The sequence below is a fragment of the Astyanax mexicanus genome, chromosome 4, assembly GCF_023375975.1.
Source record: "Astyanax mexicanus isolate ESR-SI-001 chromosome 4, AstMex3_surface, whole genome shotgun sequence".
NCBI lineage: Eukaryota > Metazoa > Chordata > Actinopteri > Characiformes > Acestrorhamphidae > Astyanax > Astyanax mexicanus.
Genome location: NC_064411.1, coordinates 28,736,705 through 28,760,258, shown reverse-complemented (window position 1 = coordinate 28,760,258; position 23,554 = coordinate 28,736,705). Strand labels below are relative to the sequence as shown.

The window sequence follows — 23,554 nt, the reverse complement described above, 5'->3', positions numbered from 1 at the left end:
ACAGAGACAATGGAACAAAGCAACAGACAACTGAGGTGAGCAACAGAGTAGGAAGATGTAGGAAGTTTGAGTAACACTTACATTTATATCAAATTTACAGTGGGCAGCAACAGACGAACAAATAAGGACAGCAACAACAGATTCACAACAAACTTATAATAAATAAAATATGTCTAAATTAAAAGGTCTGAAGTGTGCTCGTGTATTTAGGGGGCATTGGAGTAGAGAGCCAAATGAAGTCCACTTTTGGGGGAAAAAGATCCCCCCCATCACAATGCTGGCTACGGGCCTGAAAATGAGTTTGGCATTAAGAGCATATACACTGAGAATACATTGCCTGTTCTGGGTATTTCCAGATGCCCTAACTCCAGATTATCAAATAGTCTGTTGAATTCGACACCACATTATAGAACTATTAGACTGTGAATTGCCTAAAGAGCTAAAATTATTACTGTACAGTTTTTTTAAATAATGACTGTAGTAATGTGAATGTGTAAATGGTAATGTATTTGAGAACCAGTAGGGGGCTCTAGAGGAGAGCTACTTGGAGTGTCTTAGAAGAAGAAAAGCCGGTTGAAGCTGATAGCTGCCCAGAGAACAATGTTGTTGTGAGTTCATGCACTTGGTTAATTAAAGACAACCTAAAGGTATGTTTGGTCTGTCTTTTTTGTACTTTTGATATCACGGATATCACAATGACACTCTGAACTTGGCATTTGATTAAAGGAGAATAAATTGCCCCTTCTGCATATTTCCAGATTTCCAGGCAATGTATTCTCAGTGTATATATGCTCTAAATGCCAAACTCGCTCGGCTCAACCCTGCTCTCTACAGGCGAATCATTGGTATTTCGACTTTTTAAGGTGGACCGGAAAATCCAAATAAAACACTAGCGAATAAGAAGCTAACTTTAGCCTCGTAAACAACTGCCCATCGAGCACGGAGGAGCTGACCCAGCACAGAGTGCTAATCTGCTAATCTGGGCATACAGTCACCCACACATTCACACACTCAGGCATTTTAAGGGTGTCTTGGCCATTTAGAATATCCATTTTACCTGATCTTTATATTTTTGGACTGTGGGAGAAAACCGGAGTCCCTGGAGGAAACCTACACAGACGCATAGAGAACACGGAAAATCCACCCAGATAGGGACTCTAAGGACCCCAGCCCTGGGAGGCGAATGTGTGAACCACTATGCTATCATGCCCCACTCTGCTCACTGTGCTAATACACGTGGTAAGTAAAATGGTAAAAGTAAATTATTTATTCTGCTTTCTAAATTTAAAGGAATATCCTAGACAGGTAGTTAGTTACTATGTTTAATTTGTGTTTTTAGCATTTAGCTCCCATTTTAGCACCCTCACTCATTCAGCACTTACTCGCGGGCTCCCTCTAGCGGTGTGCGCTCATCCACTACCACCAGCCCACCAACCAGTCAGCTCACAGTAGCAGTGATGCTAACCTTTATACTGCCTAAAAATACGTTTACAGTAGAAAATTGGAAACATACAGGTACACTTTCTTCACTTTTGAGTCAAATTAATTTATCTACTTTCCAAAATTAAAGGAATATCCTGGAAAAGTACTATTTTTAATTTAAGTTTTTAGCGTTTAGCTCCATTCACTCCTATTCATTTTGGACTCACTCGTGGGCTCCCTCTAGCGGTCTGCAGTTATTTTCTGATGTAAAGGTAGAAATTGTAAGCAGGCAGGTTCTCCATAAACGAGCTCTGAGTAAAGGGATAACACGGCACATAAAATGACTCTATAAAGATGTGCTAAACTGAAGATTAATGTATCAACAATATTTAAGTATTAAAAAATGTTTGAAGTATATTTACATCAACTGGACATGAAAAACACGTGTTTTATTGCAAACAACATGTAGATATTGCCAGACATGTATAAACTACTAGAGACAGAGACTTGAGTAAAAACCACTTTAAGTGCTCTATCAAAAAAAAAATTGAGAAGAAGTTGAAGTGTTTTTAAGCTCCACACTTGAAAGTGAAAGTATTTAAGGATTCAAATTTTTTTGTATTTAAGTATTGCTTTAGTAGTTTTTTTGTGATAAGTAGCAGTGAAGTACTGAAAGTAAAGGTAAAGTACTGTGATATAGTTATTACAGAAAGCAGTGCAAAGTTAGCAGTGCTAAAGCCTGAACAGGAGCAGCGAGGTTATAAGACCTTATAATCTTATAAGATCAGCTTGATCTCTTGATTCACTCAATGATGAGCAGCTTCATCAAACTCGGTAACAGTGCAGAACATCTACCGCTCTGGCTTTAGTGATAATGTGGGTTTGGAATGATTCCTAACATTTTTAAAATAAGGGACATTCCAGGATTTTGGTACATTTCCTGTCCCACCACATACATTTCAAATGTACGCATCCAAAATATGTAAATGCCTATTTTTTTGTGAAAAATGTACTTGTTATAAGACAAACTGTAAAATATGGTGGAAAAATAAGCTCCTTAGATATTATTCAAAAGACCGAATACCTTTGGACCAACTCAAAAAATGGCAGTTTTCTCTTGTCCCACTCATTGGGTGACCAACTCCTTTGGCAAATTTAACAATTAAAATAAGCTCTAAATAAATGACTTCCTCTTGTATATTGTTGATATGGATCTCCTTTACTTATGAAAACAGCTTCTTTGGTCTACATTGTATTGCATGTTACAGTTTTTATGCTATTAAGTTGTGTCCCACAACATGCGCTCAACCCTGTTACCATAAGGAATTTTACCTGGCAGAGAAAGAGTTAAAATATTTGTCAACTGGCACAAAGGAAGTGACATCACATGGACATTTTCTGCCCACATGGCAAGACCAAGAGTAAGTGCTCTAACAATTTTCAAGTTTTTTTTCCAAATATGTTTGTCCAAGTTGTGTGTGTCACTCAGTGAACGCAACCCTGTTACTCATATTGTAAGACTAATAATGAGTAGAGTCAAAATTTACTTTATATACTTATATAACCATGTTTGTCCTTGATCTTGTATACATAGCTACATTTTACAGTTAGCATCTGTTCCTTGGGTAAACCACAACTTAGCCTAGATTTGCAACCCTGTTACTCGCAACCCCGTTACTGTAAGTTACCAAATATATTGCATAATCTAATAAAAAAAACTGCTTTGATACCTGAGCTTGATGAAGCAAACTTTTTGATAGTCTATTACCTGTATTTAATAAATATATGACTAAAAATGATCAAATTGAAGATCAAATTTTCAGAAGTGACCACCCCTGAAATGTACCACAATCCTGGAATGTCCCATAATTGTAACAAGTAACGATGCAGCACATAAACAATGTATTGGAGTAAAAGTTTTAAACCCATCCAAAATATGTAGTGAAGTAAAAGTTGAAGTAGGAGAATGTTAATACAGTAAAGCACAGATACAGTATTTTACTACTTAAGTACAGTAGTGAAGAAGTTCTACTTTGTTAATGTACATCTTTGCATATTGCACGTTGTAGTATGTTTAAAAAATAATTTCTTTATTCTGTAATTGTATGTTAGACTGTTTAATGCAATCTGTACACTCTACCTGTAGACTTAAACTGTGGTTCTCAGTCAAACACCAAAAAACTAGAGGTTTTACTGATTCTTCTTGTGTAACTGCAGTGCATGAGCAGCAGATGGCGCTCCAGACTCACTCCTGTCACACTGGACTGAGACATGGTGGTCTGTGAGTTACAGGGAGGGAGATAAGTGAGGGACAGTATTAACGGATTATTAGGCTGCGTGTAAACGTAGCCACTCAAAGACATTTTGCCCAGCTGACAGACATTAAGAGGGGGAGCATCACTGGACAGAGAGATGATTTCGATGTCCACCATTTAATCCATCCAGTGCTGTGAACTAGAAACCTGGACTGCTATGGACTAGAAGAAGAACAGACCTGGAATGAATTCAAGTTCTGTTTGGGATTTAAGGACAGATAGCGTAGCGTAGCCGCTGTCTTCTATGTAATTTAATAATTACCCATGTTTTAAATTAATTCTAAGATGGATAATAAATGCTTTCATTTAAACGAGTTGCTTACCAAGAAGCCACCCGTCACGCACTCATATTTTAATCTTATTCAAACCATGCTCTTGGAAATCTGAAACGGCAAATTCAGCCATTGGCAATATTTTCCAATAATGCCAACGCTGTCAATTCAACGACTCCAGCGCAACATTTTATGCATGTTTATATAATCTAGGCTAAGCGGAAACCTGTTGAGCAATTATTTCAGGAAGACAATGAAACTATCTGATTAATTTACTGTTTAATTGTCTGATTAATTTACTTTATTTTACCCAATAATGGCTTTACTACAATGTGTGCGTAAAGGATATCTTAAAAGTTCTCATTTCAATGAATCGCCTCTAAGTGTCGCCAAATGACAAAAACACAATACATACGTACAAAAAACATTCGTACGCCTGAACTGAAAGTGCCGTGGGGAAACAGACTTTCTCACGTTCAAGTCACATTTAGTACATTTGACCGTGAGCGTGAAATATGGCGTACGCAATGTTTTAGTACATGAGGCCCCTGGTCACCAGATTTATCACTCATCGAACATTTAAAGGACCAGCGTGGATGCCATTCCAGGGCACATATATTGGGTACTTGACCTATCAAATTGGGGAGAAAAAGAGATAATATAATATAAAAAGAAAAACTTGCTTGTTTGAACCAACCAATACAATTCAGACCCAAAATTCATTGTTATTCAGTACTGAGACAATGGTAGAACATGCTAATCAGACCCCCGATTATACATTTTAAGTTCTGGTCTTTTTTTTTTTTTAATCCATTTTCTCTCCAATTTACACGGCCAATAAGCCAACTCATTAGGACTCCCCCTATCACTAGTGATGCCCCAACACACCAGGAGGGTGAAGACTAACACATGCTTCCTCTGATACATGTGAAGTCAGCCACCGCCTATTTTCGAGCTGCTGCTGATGCAGCATTGCCAAGCAGCCAGCGCGCTTGGAGGAAAGCACAGTGACTCGGTTCCGGTACATCAGCTCACAGATGCTCTGTGCTGCAGACATTACCCAAGGAGTGATGTGGGGAAAGAGCGCCAATTGTGCTCCCTCTGAGCGCCAGCAGCTTGATGGTAAAGCTGCATGAGCGGGGGTTTGAACCTGCGTCCTCCCGCTCATAGTGGCAGCGCTTTAGACCACTGGACCTCTCGGTGCCCCAAGTTCTGGTCTTTTATAATAAAATAAACAATGCGTCTGGATATGTGTGGAGTGGTCCTGTGGTCTACAGTGCTGCCATTATGATCGGGATTTCTCTCTTCGGGTGATGGGTGATCAGCACAAGGCTGCGTCTGTGAGCTGATGTATCAGAACCGAGTCGCTGCGCTTTCCTCCAAGTGCGCTGTGATGCTACTCGGCAAAGTTACATCAGCAGCAGCTCGAAAAGAGGCGGAGTCTGACTTCACATGTATCAGAGGAGGCATGTGCTAGTCTTCACCCTCCTGGTGTTGTGGCATCACTAGTGATAGGGCGTATACAGCTGGCTGACTGGTAGCTGCATGGGTGGGACAATTGGCCTAGCTAAATTGGCGAGAAAAATGGGAGAAAAATTTATTCTTTTTTTAAAAAAAAAAAAAGAATAAATCAAATAAATCAAATCTTAGCTGACACAAACAAATTATTGTTCATTCTGTTGCACCATGAGGCTCGTACACTCCTCCTCGGTAACCTTAGCACATATTTCCATTTCATTTATATAATTTCTGATTCTTCTTTGTTTAGGGGAAGTCAGCTGAGCTCATTGCTATGTGCAATGGGAAACACACAGCATATGTTTATAGCTGTCCCTATCCTTTTGTTCTTGAGAGCAAGGTAACTTGTCAAGAACGTTCTTCCCATGAACACAAGTGGCATTGAGATACACCCCAGGCTTTTATTTATGGGCTCTAAAGAATAATGAAAAAAGAAGCTGGAAAGGCAACATTTTAGGGACTGTAGGAGATATAATGGACAAAATGACTGTACATTTCTTAAAGTATTTTTTCTTTACTTAGCTGAGTAGTTGTTGCTTCTCATAATATGGATCAGAACATTACTCAAATAGAGATATTCACTGAATACCTGTAACTCTACAACTTTACAACTGATGCTCTCAAACACATTAAGAGACAAGAAATTCAAGTTTAAATGATCTCTTGATAAGTTCAGCACAGCTGTTAACTGAAAGCCTGAATTCCATGTGACTCTAACTCATAGAACTGAAAATTCTGAGATTTGCAAAGCTGCCACCTAAGTCCTGTTGTTGTCTGTCTGCCTGCCACGGACTCTAGTTCTTTGGCGTTCTAACTCGCTGGCCTTCTAATAATTTTCACCTGGTCCTCCTAGTATAAATAGCCCTCTGTTTCAGTTCCTCGTTGTTTGGTATTGAATCTGTTTCCATAGATCTTGTACCCTACGTTTACTTTACTCTTGTCTTTTTGTTATTTTTTGCCTAGCCCTTTGTTGTTTTGTTAGCCTTCTAATTGGCGACCTATTTTGTATTTTTGACACTTTAATTTTTGCACTTTTGGCCACCGTGACATTAAGTAAGAGGTCCTATTTAAAACTCTAAAATATAAAACATATTCTGGTTTGTTTAACACTTTTTCAATTTAATCAATCATTCAGTTTGTTTTATTCATAGTTTGGATGACTTTAGTATTAATCTACAATATAGAAAATGTCAAAACAATGGAAAAACACTGAATTTAAGGTGTGTTTAAACTTTTGACTGGTACTGTATAATGTAAACATACACGCTGTGATTCTTTCTGTCAGAAAAGGCTTTGAATTTATTAGTTAAAATATTTTCTTTGAATATAGCTGCTGCCACATTTAAGGTGGAACAGAAAATTCTGGGAAAATATTTTACTAGTTTGCTAATTAAATGTGAAGTATTAAAAATGAGACACCTTATTTAAATATTTTCAAACTAAAATATTGTCATTTAGAGCATTTATTTGCAGAAAATGAGAAATGGCTGAAAAAATAAAAAAGATGCAGAGCTTTCAGACCTCAAATAATGCAAAAAAAAAAACAAGTTCAGAAATCAATATTTGGTGAAATAACCCTGACTCCTCCACCAGTCTTACACACTGCTTTTGAAAAACTTTATGCCTTTACTCCTGGTGCAAAAATCCAAGCATTTCAGTTTGGTTTGATGGCTTGTGATCATTTGCCTTCCTCTTTATTATATTCCAGAGGTTTTCAATTTGATAAAATAAAAAAACGTGCTCTCTTACTTTTTTCTGAGCTTTACTTAATTTTACTTTGTTTAATTGTATTTAATCTATCTATTATTGAATGTTTAATAGCTGCTACTTTGGGTTAGCAAGTAACGTAGTTTTAATCTTCTGTATGTCCTGTATATATGCAGTAATAACAATAAAACTACGCACACTTGAGTAATAAGATTACTGTATCTGTAATTACAGAACTACAAAGTGTCCTATATGATCAGTGGAGTTGAACAAATAGTTACTGAGCGTAGAAGCAAGGAGGTGGTCATAATGTTATGCTTGATCAGTGTATTTATTTCTTCTTTTGAGAAAGAGTGCAGAATTTCAGTCCCAATTCTTTCACCATCCCTTCTGTTTCCTCTCTCCTTACCTCTCCTTACGTAGGAAGTGTATCCATGGCAACCTCCATTCGCTCATCATGTCACCCTACAGTGAACGCTCAGTGTGTGGGGGAGTGTGTGTGTGTGTGTGTGTATGTTAGTGTGTGTTAGTGTGTTTGTGATGCTGTGTACCGGCATATCTGTTTGTTGCATGTATGCATATGTATGTGTTTGTGTGTGTGTGTGTGTCTTTGTGTGTGTGTGTGTGTGTCTTTGTGTGTGTGTGTGTGTGTGTCTTTGTGTGTGTGTGTGTGTGTGTGTGTGTGCATGTGTGTGTAGGTGTGTGTGTGTGGGGATTAAGGTGTTGGGTGTGTTTGTCTGTTGGAAAGGTTTCTTCCTGTCTGACTGTCATTTAATGGCCAATCAGAATACGTCACACTTTCACTGCAGCCAATCAGCACTAATATTATTTTCATCACACTTTTATCTGACCAGTCAAATCAAGACTAGGCAGTTGCCACGACAACCGGCGAAACGCTTTGATGTTGAAACTTCAGTTGATGGAATGTGTGCATGTATGTGTGTGTGTGTATGTGTGTGTGTGTGTGAGAGAGAGAGAGAGAGAGAGAGAGAGAGAGAAAGAAAGAAGATGGGCAGACAAAAAAGAGAGTAATAAAAGGTGGAAAGAGAAAAGAAATAAACAGTGAGAATGTGGTGGAAAGATGGACAGAGGAAAGAGCAAAAAGAGAGATGGAAACATTAAAAGATCGACAGAGAGAAGAAAAAGAAGAGAGAAAGAGGAAAGACAGATGGAATGGTGGAAAGATGGACATAGGGAAAGAGAGAGAGAAAGATTGAATGATAGAAAGATGGGCAGATGGAGGACAGTGGGAGAGAGGTGGAAGGGAGGAAAAATGAACAGAAGTACACAGAGAAAATTAAAAAAGATAGAGATGGAAGGATGGACAGATAGAAAGAGATGGAATGGTGGAAAGGCACACAGACAGAAAGAGAGAGAGAGATGGAAAGGTGGAAAGACTGAGAGGCAGAAGGAGAAAGAGATGGAATGGTAAAGAGATAGACAGGGGGAAAACAGACATGGAAAGATAGAAAAAAGATTGAGAGATAAAAGGAGGGAAAGACAGACAGACAGAAAGCGAGAGACAGAAAGATGAAGAGATGGACAAATGGAGGAAAGAGATGGAAAGAGACAGACAGAAAGAGAGAGAAAGACAAAAGGATGGAAAGACAGAAGGAGAGAGATGGAAGGATGGAAAGACAGACAGAAAGAGACAGAGATGGAAGGATGAAGAGATGGATAGATGGAAGAGAGAGATGGAAGGATGGAAAGAGACAGACAGGAAGATAGTGAGATGGAAGGATAAAGAGATAGACAGAAAGGGAGAGAGAGATGGAAGTATGGAAAGTTGGACAGACAGAATAAGAGCGAGAAAGAGATGGAAGGATAGAAAGATGGACAGATGGAAGAGAGAGATGGAAGGATGGAAAGGCAAACAGAAAGAGAGATGGAAGAATGAAGATATGGACAGATGGAAGAGAGAAAGAGATGGAAGGATGGACAGAGGGAAAGAGAGAGAGACATCAGAGAGTTAAACAGCCTGAAACCTGGCACAAATATGAGCTCAGCTGTGACGCTGCAGGCAGTGTGTGTGTGTCTATATGTAAGTGTGTGTGTGTGTGTGTGTGTGTGTGTGTGTGTGTGTGTGTGTGTGTGTGTAGTCATGTTTATAATGTGAGATGCCATCTGTGTGCAGTTTGAGTCCATCTTTTTTTTGAAAGCTCCTCATCCTCACTTTCATACACACACACACACACACACACACACACACACACACACACACACACACACACACACACATCGTACTATTGTGAAAATATGTGACACATTCATAGTGACAATCCTGAGCCTGCCGCACATCCTGTTGCTTGGCAACCACCCCAGTGCCTCTCCCAGTGTGCATCGTAGTGTGTTTGAGTTTGCGTATCTGTGTATAAGTGTGTGTAAGGTTTGTGTGTGATCGTACCTGTGTGTATGTGTGTGTGTGTGGGTTTATGTGTGTTTGCTGTTCTCAAACTCAAACAATCATTTTACGTTAAAAACACAAGTTGCAAACCGAAATGAGAATGGTAATCTCTCTGATGTTTCGTTTCCACGGAAATGGAAGGTGGAGCCGGGTCTCCCAGTGGCCTATCAGCTCACTAGATCACTACACAGCCACTGAATTATTTATGAAGCTGTATGAATATTTAAATGACAGGCTTATGAATATTTAAATGTGCTGTTACTGTGGATGGTCCATGAGCTTCTTTAAACTGTTAAAACCGTAGCTGCTGTGACTCCTTAAAAACATCTTGGAACAGTTTGTTCAGGTTTGGCATGTGATTTCTTTTAGAATGGAGGTCTAGAACACTCGTTTTACCGGATGGATGGATAAATGGATGGATGGATGGATAACACAACGATGCTACAAAAAGAAAAAAGTAATGCCAAACCAAAAATAAAGACAGAATACGGAATACTATACATGTTTTTGCAGGATTTCATTAAAGCAATAGTCTGTAAGTTTTGAAGATTAGGGGATTTAGAGAGCTCTTTGGTAGGTATGTGTAACTGCATCAAGCATGCAGAAGAGTACTGTATTTTTTGCACTATAAGGCGCACTTAAAATCCTTTAATTTTCATAAAATTCATGAGTGCGCCTTATAATCAGGTGTGCCTTATGTATGAATTTTATCAGTCAGGTATTAAGGAGAAATAAAGTCACTCCCCTGAAGTACAGTGTTGTAAAGGAATATCAGTTTAGTTAGTTCTCCAGCACTGAGGCTGGAGCAGCATTAGCATTAGCATTTACCAAAAACACACCCATGGTTAATGGTTAATTAAAAAAAAATATATATTTTTTAGCTACCTCACGATACCAAAGACACACTGACACGCCCTAAATCAAGCAGCACGTCTCGCCTATCGATCACTAAAATAGGGCCCATTATGTCGACCCCAGTGCTAAAGCTAATTCAGGAGCTATAGCTACTGTAGTGCCACAGAAAGCATTACTGCTGTACTATTTTTACTAAAAAATGTGATTCAACAACCGATCAATAACACAAAGCTAAAAACAGCCCTGTGGAGACTTCACAGTTCACACCTTCACGTTCAGCTCTGGCAGTTTTAGGTTTTTAACAGAAGATCCATGAAGAAGAAAGATGGAATATTTGCTTGTCGTAAAGTCAGACGCCTTTAAAGAAATTTGCTGCTGTGTGGGAAAAAGACAATGTTCACATGTACTGAAGACGTCTGTGAGGATGATTCCTATTTTAGCAGCAGGAAGGAATCTTGTCTGAATATATAATATCATGCTCGAAAGAGATGCGTTGTTGCTAAGCAACTATTTCACCTATAAAAGTGTGATGAACAACGTTTGACGCTTTGTTGAGATTTCAAACAAATCACTCTTAGAGTGGCTGGTGAGCTCTGTGTGTGTGTGTGTTTGTGTGAGTGTGTTTGTGTGCGGTGAAAAGAAAAGGACAGAGAGAGTGATAGAGATAAAGAGAGAGAGAGAGAACGAGAGAAAGAGACTGGGAAATTTTATCTCCTTACACAACTTTAGCCCTGTGACAAATATGTCACATCAAAGAGCCATCATTTACACACACTAATACAACACACACACAGTATATAGCTAGTGGCAGAGACACCGAACTAACAGGATGTGACACGTTTTCCACCACCTCCCCTTAGCACCCTCGACTAAACTCCCCCACCACCCCACAACACACACACGACGACAATCAGGCCTACAGATATTCACACATGCCTATAGTCATCCATTCTACACATACAGTGCGGAAAATAATGATTTGATACACTGATGATTTTGCAAGTTTTTCCCAAATACAAAGAATGACGAGGTCTGTATTTTTATCATAGATACACTTCAGTTGTGAGAGAGGGAATCTACCAAAAAATGCATTAAAAAACATTAATATCCATAATAATTTTCCATTGAAATAAGTATTTGATCACCTGCTAAGCAGCAAGAATTCTGGTTCTCGCAGACCTGATTTCTTTAAGAATCTCCTAATTTACTCTCTCTTACCTGTATTAATTACAACTGTTTGAATATGTTACCTATATAAAAGACACCTGTCCAAACACTCAATCAATCCATCACACTCCAACCTCTCCACCATGACCAACACCAAAGAGCTGTCTAAGAAAACCAGAGGCAAAACTGTAGACCTGCACAAGGCTGGGATGAGCTACAAGACAATAGACATTAGCCCATTGGAGAGAAGCAACAACTGCTGGTAAAATTATTAAAAAATGAGAAAAACACAAGATGACTGTCAATCTTTCTCATTCTGGGGCTTCATGTAAGATCTCTTCTCGTGGGGTAAAGATGGTGAAATTATTCTGAGAAAGATCAGGAATCAGTCCAGAACTACACAAGAGGACCTGGTCAATGATCTGAAGAGATATGGGACCACAGTCTCAAAGATGAAAGGATGATTGGGGTCATGCATCTCATGTAACCTGGGTAAACTGGGTCTTCCAGCATGACAATGACCTAAAACACAAAATGAGAGTGCCTTTCTAGGTCCTTAAATGGCCTAGCTAGTCTCCAGACCTTCACCAAAAAGAAAATTTTGCTGCCCATCGAAACCCCTAAAACCTGAAAGATCTGGAGAAGATCTGTATGGAGGAGTGGGTCAAAATCCCTGCTGTAGTGTGTGCAAGAACTAGTTCAAGAACTACAGGAAACATCTGACCTCTGTAATTGTGAGCAAAAGTTTCTGTTTCAAATATTAACTTTAGATTTTTTATTGTATCAAATACTTATTTAATGAGATAAAATGCAGATGAACTATTTCAAAATCAAACAATTTATTTTTCTCTATTTTTTTACAGTCTCTCACAGTTGAAGTGCATCAACGATAAAATTAACAGAACCCTTCATTCTTTCCAGGGGGGAAAACTTGCCTGCAAAATCGGCAGTGTATCAGATACTTATTTTCCCCACTGTAAACTTACTGGCCACTTTATCTGAAACACTTACTCTGTAGCACCACTCACTGTTCGCATCATGAGCTCCACCCACCAGCTTACTTGTCCACTATATGGGTGTCCAATTACTGTAGCTCTACCCCAATAATTATTGGTCCACATCTGACCACAAGACAGGGTATTATTTGGGAGGTGGGCCATTCTCAACACAGCATTGGCACTGGTATGGTTGCAACTTGTGTGTGTTGTGTGTGGCATTGATGTGTGTGTGGTCCACCATCAAGACATGCAATATATTGCCAATATAAGTATTCACTCACCCATCCCAATCATTGAACTCAGGTTTTAATCACTTCCATGGTTCCACAGGTGTATAAAACCTGTGGGAAACATTGGTTAAAGAATGGGTTACTCTCAGGATCTCAGTGAACTCAAGCACTGTGGAACCGTGATAGGATGAATCATCTCTGCAACCAAGTCCAAATATTCCACAGCCAACTGTCAGTGATATTATAACACAGTGGAAGAGACTGGGAACGACAGCGACACAACTACACACCTCCAAACATCATGTAGCTTCAGCTTAAGAACAGTAGAGTGTAAAGAACTTTACAGAATGGGTTTCTACTTTATGTAATGGGTTTCCACTCTTTATAATAAAAAAAACATGAATGAACAGAACTTACGACAGAATATGCCCTATCGTACACCCTGCACAAGTGTGTTGTGATGCTCATTGCTATCTTGCATCCAGCCAACAGCCTCTTATCACACCTTTAGCCTAAATCACTTCAGTAGCAACGCTGGTCTGGAAGTGAGGTGTGTTCAGTTGTATTGCTATTTTATCAATGGAAAACACAGGTGTGCCACTGAATGAATACAACCTAGACAGTAGACAACAGTCTGACATTCACTGCTATCTTGGCAACACAGGCACTGCACTTACCTACTTGTTATGGCCCACAAGGACACAGCAGTGCACAAACCCAACTTTTACATCAATAATAAAAAGAATACAGAATAAAATAAGAAGAGAAGCGCTGAACACGTCCAGATGCCTGCACCAAAAAAAGCAAAAGTCAGAACGCACCTGTCTTTTAAAAAAATGGTAAGTGACCACTAATTGGCTTGTTTCATGTTACACCCAAAACACACCCATGATTAATTAAGAGAATTAGTACATTTGCACGTTTAGAGTTACTCAAGGCATACTTTTCCCATCATTATGATAGCAAGGTGTAAAAAATATCTTTTAATAACAATTTAATAACCCCTTTGCTCTAAATGGTTCAGTGCTGCCACTATGATCAGGAGATCGCCGGTTCGAATCCTGTTCATGTAGCTTGCCATCAAAGCCCGAGAGAGCACAATTGGCCTTGGTCTCTCTGGGTGGGTAGATGGCGCTCTCTTCCCACATCACTCCTAGGGTGATGTCAATCAGCACAAGGCATCTGTGAGCTGATGTATCATAACCGAGTCGCTGCGCTTTCCGCCGATAACCCCTTTGCAGGGTGAGAGGATGAGAGGTTTTACCTTGTGCCTGTAGATCAGCTTAAATTTGATTGAAAGTAGTAGATTGAAAATAATGCTTTGAATTACATTGAAGTGAGCTTGAATCTTAAAAAACTAAATTCTGTTTCATCCACCTCCAGGGGGTTTAGCGACAGTGCCATGAGCTGTAAACTTCTTGAACCTGACATTGAACACAGTGGACATAAGAATATTAAGATTTACAAACAGCTCTGGCCACATTAACATCCACACTGTTCAGCACCTGCAGTGGATGGTAATGATTGTGACCTGCAGTGTCTGGCTAGAATCGTCTATGTGAACAGACCAGCGATATCCCACAGGTCTGTGCAAGGTTTTTAAGCTTTAGTGGTGCATGTGAAAAAATCATGGAACCTCATTCTAGTTCCTGTCCCATTACATTTGGGATGTATTCATATTCTGTATCTATAAGTTTTACAGCTCTGGAAATAAATAAGAGACCACTTTCAAACAAATGATGAGTTTCTTTGATTTACATTTTAACTTGAAACATCTGGAATATAATCAATGATGAAATGATCACAAGCCATCAAACCAAACTGAACTGCTTGAATTTTTGCACCAGGAGTAAAGCAGCATAAAGTTATCCAAAAGCAGTGTGTAAGACTGGTGGAGGAGAACATGATGCCAAGATGCATGAAAACTGTGATTAAAAATAAACCAGGGTTATTTTCACCAAATATTGATTTCTGAACTCTTAAAACTTTATGAATATGAACTTGTTTTTTTTTGCATTATTTGCGGTCTGAAAACTGTGCATCTTAATGCTCATAAATGCTGTAAATCAAATCAAATCAAATTTATTTGTATAGCGCTTTTTACAACTGGTGTTGGCACAAAGCAGCTTTACAGAAACATGATCACAGGACAAAGAATCAGGCAAAACATTAAACATAGAATATACATAATACAGAACCCCCAGTGAGCGCGGAGGCAAGGAAAAACTCCCTCAGAGCTGCAGGAGGAGGAAGAAACCTTGGGAGGACCAAGACTCACATTAAAGGGGGGACCATCCTACCACTGGTCAAATGGCTTTTAAATTAATTTTAAAAAGTCTTTCATACATCCACATAGGTTTTATATATTCAGGTGTATAGCAGCTCCACTAATGGCTTATAGAGTAAGATGGATGATGAGCAGCTGATCTGTGGTGGTGGATGGAGAAGAGCTGACTTCAGAAACTTCCAGTCTGGCCAGACAGAGGACATGAGAGCCTGAGGGTCCAACATCCCTCGGTATCGGGTCAGACAGGTGGGCAGTCAGTAACTCGGAGGAAGGCAGAGAGATGGAATTAGTTTTGACTGGATTTATGTAAAACAGAGAATATAAAACATTATCAGAGTGTGGCAAATGACTCCGGCAGATCTAAATAAAACAGCCTAACTAAAGGCAGAGAGCCAGAAGGTAACATAGACATGAAGGCTCCCTGAAACACTGGCATCCACCCACTCCACCGTCCACAAACCTGAGTGACCGTGTGCAGTGGGAGAACAGCAGCACCAGCATCTCAGTTTACCACAATTTCCTCTGTCCATGAACCCCTGAATCTGCAGCCTTATCTAAAGGGGAAAACATTAATTACCAAAAGCTAAACTAAACAAGTAAGTTTTCAGTCTAGACTTAAAGATTGAGACTGTGTCTGAGTCCCGAACATATTCGGGGAGATTATTCCAGAGTTGAGGCGCTTTATAAGAGAAAGCTCTTCCTCCTGCAGAGCTCCTCTGAATTTTAGGAACTACTAATAAACCAGCACCCTTAGATCTAAGTAATCGCGGTGGTTCATAACAGGAGATGAGGTCTTGTAAATACTCAGGAGCGAGCCCGTGTAGGGCTTTATATGTTAACAGGGGAATTTTATAGTCTATGCGGAATTTGACTGGAAGCCAGTGCAGTGCTGATAGTACTGGACTAATATGGTCAAATTTTCTCGTTTTAGTAAGGACCCTGGCTGCAGCATTTTGAACTAGCTGAAGTTTAGTTAAGTTACTGCCGGAACATCCAGACAGTAGCGCATTACAATAATCTAGCCTTGAGGTAATAAAGGCATGTACTAATTTTTCTGCGTCATGCAGTGATAGGGCATTTCTTAGCTTGGCAATATTACGGAGGTGTAGAAAAGCTGTTCTAGTAACATTAGATATGTGTTTATCGAATGCTAGATCTGAATCTATGATAACTCCAAGGTTTTTAGCTGCTGAACCAGGGGTGGCTGAGAAGATTTAGCATTAAGTCTGATAATTTATTTCTAGCAGCTTTGGGGCCTAATAGGAGAACTTCTGTTTTATCACTATTTAATAGGAGGAAGTTGTGCGACATCCATGATTTTACATCTTCTACACAATCTTCGATTTTCTTTAATCTCACTCTGTCATCAGGTTTGGCTGATATGAAGAGCTGCGTGTCATCCGCATAACAATGAAAATTCACATTGTGTTTTCTAATAACTTTGCCCAGTGGGAGCATATATAATGTAAATAATAACGGTCCTAATATAGAGCCTTGTGGAATTCCATATCTTACCTTGGTATAACTGGAAGACATATCATTTAACCTCACAAACTGATAGCGATCGGTTAAGTACGATTTAAACCATGCTAAGGCAGTTCCAGTTATACCGACCATGTTCTCTAGTCTTTCTAAAAGGATAGTATGATCTATTGTATCAAAGGCTGCGCTCAGATCGAGAAGTACCAGTAGGGAAACACAGCCTTGGTCGGCGGCTATAAGTAGATCGTTTGTTATTCTAACTAAAGCTGTCTCAGTGCTATGATAAGGCCTAAATCCAGATTGAAATTTTTCATAGATCTGGTTTCTTTGCAGGTAAGAGCAAAGTTGTTGGGCTACAGCTTTTTCTAAAATCTTAGAAATAAAGGGTAAGTTTGAAATAGGTCTATAGTTAGACAGTACACTAGGATCAATATTTGGTTTCTTGATCAGAGGTTTAATTACAGCTGTTTTAAAGGCTTTGGGTACATGGCCCAGGGTGAGCGATGAGTTTACTATCATTAACAGAGGTTTAATTATATCTGGCAGTACCTGTTTTAGTAATTTTGTGGGAACAGCATCAAGTGTGCAGGTTGTGCTGTTTGAAGAGGAGATAATTTTCTCTAGTTCTAGCTGTGGAAGTGGGTTAAAGACTTCCTACCTAACTTCAGTAACAGGGTTTTGTTCTAGATCAGCCAGACCAGATGATAGAGAGGATGTAATATTTATCTGTTTAATTTTATCCCGAATGTTTTCAATTTTACTATTGAAGAAGTCCATAAAATCGTTGCTGGTGTAAATGGCTGGAATCTGAGGTTCAGTACCTGCCTGGTGTTTAGTTAATTTGGAAATAACACTAAAGAGAACTCTAGGATTATTTTTATTTATCTCGATCTGTGAGGCCAGATACGCTGAGCGGGATTTCTTTAGTTCTTTTCTATATTTAACAAGACTGTCTTTCCACGCAGAGTGAAACACTTCCAGTTTAGTTGATCGATATTTAGGCTCTAAATTTCGTACTAACTGCTTTAAGGTACGAGTTTGATCATTGTACCACGGTGCGAGCTTTTTCTGTCTCTCTATTTTGTGTTTAAGGGGTGCTACAACATCTAAGGTAGAGCGAAAGGTATTTTCTAAACCTTCGGTTAGTTTGTCTAGTTCTACTGGGTCTATAGGAGAATATATTAGAGTTGATAAGTCTGGAAGCTTATCTGTAAATTGTTGGGCTGTAAAAGGCGTAATTGAACGTTTTACAGAGTAGCTAGGGGATGTACATATATTATGACTGAGATGTAATTTAAATGAAATAAGGTAATGATCTGAAATTGCGGAGGTTTGAGAACGAATATTCAGGTTATCTATGCTCACACCCAGGGTCAAAACTAAATCCAGAGTATGATTACAGTAATGAGTAGGTCCTGTTATATTTTGAATAATACCAACTGAGTCTAAAATCGATGTGAATGCCTTTTTTAATGGATCATCCAATTTTTCGAAATGTCTCCAACTATAATCACTTTATCATTACTTACTGCTAAGTCTGTGACAAAATCACTAAATTCTTTTAAAAATTCTAAATAGGGCCCTGGTGGTCTGTAGATGTTAATTAAAGAAAATGCATTCTTTTTTGTAACTGGGTTAATTATACTGGTGTAAAGAAGCTCAAAAGAAGTAAAATTATCATAGTGTTTCTGATTGCTAACTAAGGTACTTTGGAAAAATATGCAGACCCCACCTCCTCTACCGGACAATCTCGGATTGTGTATTAGTTATAGCCTGCAGGGGTGGCTTCATTTAATGCTACATATTCATTTGGCCTAATCCAGGTTTCTGTCAGACACAGAACATCGAATTTCTGATCAGTTATCATTTCATTCACTAGAACTGCTTTTGAATTTAGAGATCTAATATTAAGTAAACCAATCTTTAGGCTTGAAATGTTAGTACTACAGTCTGGATATGATAGATTACCTCCTCGGACAGCGTCTGGGCCTGTTTAATCACCTCTTTAATATTAGCCTTAGTTACTTCAGACTGCCGCAGACGAATATCATTGGCCCCTACATGAATTACTACCCTCGAATATCTCCTATTCCCTAACCTGAGGTTGCCACTAATGTCCGGTGCTCTGGCTCCCGGTAAACAAGTAACTGTTGCCGCTGGTGCCCGCTGGTGCTAAAGGAGTAGCTAATTTGACGTGTCGGACGATAGAGTCTCCTATCACAAGAGTACCTTTAACAGGCTCCTCAGTTGGTGCTTCACTGAGCGGGGCAAACCTGTTTGACACGTGAACTGGGGGAGCGTGGTGTTTAGGTGGGCTGGCTGTGGCCTTTGCGGTAGCATTAGCCTTAGCCTTTCGACTATGCCGCCGAGACGTTACCCATTCGCCCCGCTGTGAGGGCTCTAAGGCCGGAGTCGAGGGGGTACTAACTCTCCCTGAGACACCCGGGGCTGCTAACAGTGAATCCTGCTGTCTATCCCTTATTAAACCCCGGACGTGCAGCTCTAACTTATTCACCTTATCCACCAAGGTGCTAACTATCTCACACTTAGTACAAATACCACTATTGTTACCAGTATCGGTGGATAAGGGATCTAAGCTATACATGCCACACTCTAAACAGGAGTAAACCTGAGCAGAAGCCATGGAGAAAAAAAAGCACTCACCTTGTTTCAGTTGAAATTAGAAACTTACACAAACAAACTGCAGCAGCAAACAGCTAATCCAGCAAACCTGAGGAAAAAGTCTATAAAAGTAGACTGAAAGTGGATTAATAGGTGTGTAGAGCAAAGAGGAAGCAGACTAAAAGTGGATTAGTAAGTGTGAAGACACTTACTAATCAACAACATTTTTATTTGGAATGTGGTAGAAATGTTGTCTGTAGTTTATAGAATAAAACAACAATGTTCATTTTACTCAAACATAAACCTATACTTAGTAAAATCAGAGAAACTGATTCAGAAACTAAAGTGTTCCCTTTTTTGTATATATATAGTGTTTTTTATATTTCAGCAAATGGTTTTACAAGAAAATGTCCATTGTTTTAGAATTTTTTTTCACGTTTTTTAACACGCTAACATGCACAAAGAGCTTGTTGAGATACTGAGCGAGAATTGTTCTTCCTGGTGGAAATCCTGCTGCTCTGGAACTGCAGGCTATAAATAGATCTGTGTATGTTGCTGACGACTCTTAGCAGGATGGATGTATGGCTGCACAAGCCTCCTGAAACCTGTTTTGTAGGTTTCCACACAGATCTGCTGTTTCCCTTTTGTTCCTCTTATTTTCTATGCATTTGGTGGGTGTTATCTACATTTTCCTGATGGTTTTGAACAGATTAAGGAATAACTTTGCCAATCAGTCACTTTTAAAACTATATTAATGTGATTCTAAGCATTTTTTTCCAGCTAATCTGGTTTCGTTCTGTATGAAAATGGTTTAGATCATATCAGTATCCCCTTTGTTCATCTGAGAAGAAAATACCAAATGCGATGTTCATTTTCTTTGCAGATATGATGTTGCCAAATAAAACACAGTAGAACATAAAAAATGATTCACAAATAACTATGTACTTTATTTATTCTACATGCTAGAGCTATAGTACAGTTGTTTATTCACTCACTATTTTCACATTTGCTTCCTCAGAGTGGAGACCCATGCAAGATTTGGATTTCAGCACTGGACAGCTCCCAAGATATATCAATTAAGAGTTCAACTCAAGTAAAGAGGCTTTTATTGTCATTACATCTGCTGAGTACAGGTACACAGGGTAACGAAATTACGAATTGCAAACTTGTAATGATAAAACTATAACACTACAATAAATACAGTAAATGCAACAGACAATACAGTTTAAAAGACAGGACAGAGCAGTACCGATTCGGTATAATAATGTGCATTGGGAGGATAAGGTGCATATATATGTAACATACTGTAACATATAGAACATACATGATTACAACAGTTACTGAAAGTTTATAGTTCTATAGAATAAAGCAGCAAATATTGCTGATAGCCATAGAGACATTTTAATCTGTGTGTGTGTAAGTAAAGTGATGGGTGGGTTCAGTACAGTCTCTGCGTGTTGAGGAGTCTGACTGCCTGGTGGAAGAAGCTGTTGCAGAGTCTGCATGACTCCTGTATCTTCTGCCGGACTGTCGAACCCGACCTGACCTGGGGCCTGACCCAACAAAAGTAGTCTGTGACGTAGACGTGTCAGGAATGGGTGCAGGCAGGAAGACATGCAGGCGGACACAAATGCAGGTAAAGGAAATGTATTAAATAACTAACAAAGAAACAAAAAAACAAGGAACAAAGAAATAAACCAAAACAAACGAGAGTTAATAATAGGAACAATGGGGAGGCTAACAAACAAAAACAAGGAACTAAAACAAGATAGAAATAAACTAAACAGGGTAAACTAACTAAACTAAGGAACATAAACAAAGGAATAAACAAGAAATTAACAAGGAAGATACTAGGGCGATGACTGTGAACAAACGAGAAAGCAAACACGGGAATGACAAATAACAGGTTTAAGTGCAAAGACCGACAAATACAGACTAAAACACAGGGCTATAAATAGACAGGAAAACACACAGGAAGTAGAAACACCTGGGGCTGGGGGGCGGAGCTACAAATAACGCACAGGTGAATAGAAAATTACAGGGAAACAACACAGAGGCGCACGGGTCACGTGGGGGTCACACACAGAGACATGAGAACAGACTAGAAACAGGGCGAAAACGTAACAAGACGTCTGTTTTTTAATGCTATTTTTATTTTATATATAGCGCTATGGTGTGACAATCACAATATAGCAAAGTAACAAATCAAACTGTGTTTTAAAAAAAGGTGCACAAGTGAGCAGTGCACACTCCACTTGTCCGTATTATGCACTTGACTTGCAGTGCAGTGCATAGCTTTATTACTGTGTTTTTTGTGTGTGTTTTTGAACACAGACTATAAGCTCAATATAAAAAAAATATATTAAGTTTGTTTAGAATGTATTTTCTATTCCTTAATCATGTTAAATTGTATTAATTAGAGGGAAGTCATTCAGACATCATTCTTTACTGATGTTTAGGCTGTGGATCATTGTTTGCATTGTGTTTTAATGTTTTGGAGTTTTTTTTTTAACAATAGGTTTGTGCTTCTTCAGTGTTGTAATGTTAATTAACATCATTCTGAACAAATTTCGCTTATTCAAACTGTCAGGATTGACGCAGGAGCAGAGAAAGGATGCGGAGAGCAGACGAAAATGTGAGTAAGTTTATTTCGAAATGGGAACCAATAACCACACAGAAATTAAATGACATATACAAACACAGAAACAATGAATACACAGAGACTGGTAACTAAGGAAAACCATCAATCAATCAGACGTAAAGATGTACAAGAACCGACAAGGAGAACGGAAACACAAAGACTATAAATAAACACGGATAAGGACAGGAAACACATGCACATGACACATGATACACATGCACATGATGAATAAATATACACTTCGTTGTGTAAATAGCCTTTTAAATTATGCAGAAAATGTGATCAAATTTGAAAAATATATATATACTGTATATAAAAACTGCTCATTATCTGAAGTCAAATAGAAGTCATCAATTACAGCTCTGGAAAAAAAAAATTAAGAGAGTTAAGTTTTTGAATCAGTTTCTTTGATTTTGCTATTTATAGGTTTATGTTTTAGTAAAATGAGCATTGTTGTTTTATTCTATAAACTACAGACAACATTTCTCCCCAATTCCAAATAGAAATATTTAGAGCATTTATTTGCAGAAAATGAGAAATGGCTGAAATAACAAAAAAGATGCAGAGCTTTCAGAACTCAAATAATGCAAATAAAACAAGTTCATATTCATAAAGTTTTAAGATTTTAGAAATCAATATTTGGTGGAACAAACCTGGTTTTTAATCACAGTTTTATGCATCTTGGCATCATGTGCTCCTCCACCAGTCTTACACACTGCTTTTGGATAACTTTATGTCTTTACTCCTGGTGCTGAAATTTAAGCAGTTCAGTTTGGTTTGATATCTTGTGATCATCCATCTTCCTCTTGATTATATTTCAGAGGTTTTTATTTGGTAAAATGAAAGAAACTCATAATTTTTAAGTGCTCTCTTATTATTATTTTTTTTCAGAACTGTATATTTTACTACCAGCAGAAGAAGAAGAGTACCCAGACCTGTGGGGCAGGGCTGGACTGGGTGTGGGTGGGGAAGCAGCAGTGCTACATGGTGAATCACAGTTTTTCATTACGAGCTGGGATCTCTCCGAGGATACACACCTGCCTCCAACACACATGCATGCACACAGCTGTGTTACCATGGAGACGCAGCCAACCAATGACAGGCGCTGATTTTCCCTCCAGGGACTCTGCTGACCTAAAAGGGAACGGGGTGCATTTATTTTCTGGTAAAGCCATCTTTAGTGACTCTGAAGTGTAAATTATACCAATCCTGCCTCAGCACGGCTAATTTTAGCCTGAAAGTACAGAGAGAGACTCTCAGAAATATGTGTGAGATTATGTACTGTATGTATTATGTATTTTAATTAGAAGAACAGTAAAAAATACCAGTACTGTTATTAAGATAATATAATATAATTATTTGCTGTAAATGTAATTACGTGTGTGTGTGTGTGTGTGTGTGTGTGTGTGTGTGTGTGTGTGTGTGTGTGTTTCTTCCCATATTCTCAGTAGTGGGTGGAGTTTATGCTATGTGCAGCTGAATCTGTTGCTAGGCAAGAACAGTAAGGGCTGTCACCTCTCGGCCAATCAGGTGTTGCTGCACAGCTCCTGTTCCGATTAACCAATAAAGTGTTCAATTCATTCTTTAGTTCTTCTACAAATATGTTTTTTTATGTTTCTGATGCTTGTAGTAAC

General features: G+C 38.8%; 1 long non-coding RNA gene across 1 annotated transcript; it reads left to right on the top strand.

Moving 5' to 3' along the window:
- Positions 1-700: 700 nt before the first annotated feature.
- LOC111194591 (uncharacterized) lies at positions 701-23,554 on the top strand. The gene is made up of 4 exons (XR_007438606.1): positions 701-1,239; positions 20,298-20,915; positions 21,870-21,914; positions 22,812-23,554. It is a non-coding gene; the product is annotated as an uncharacterized LOC111194591 (long non-coding RNA).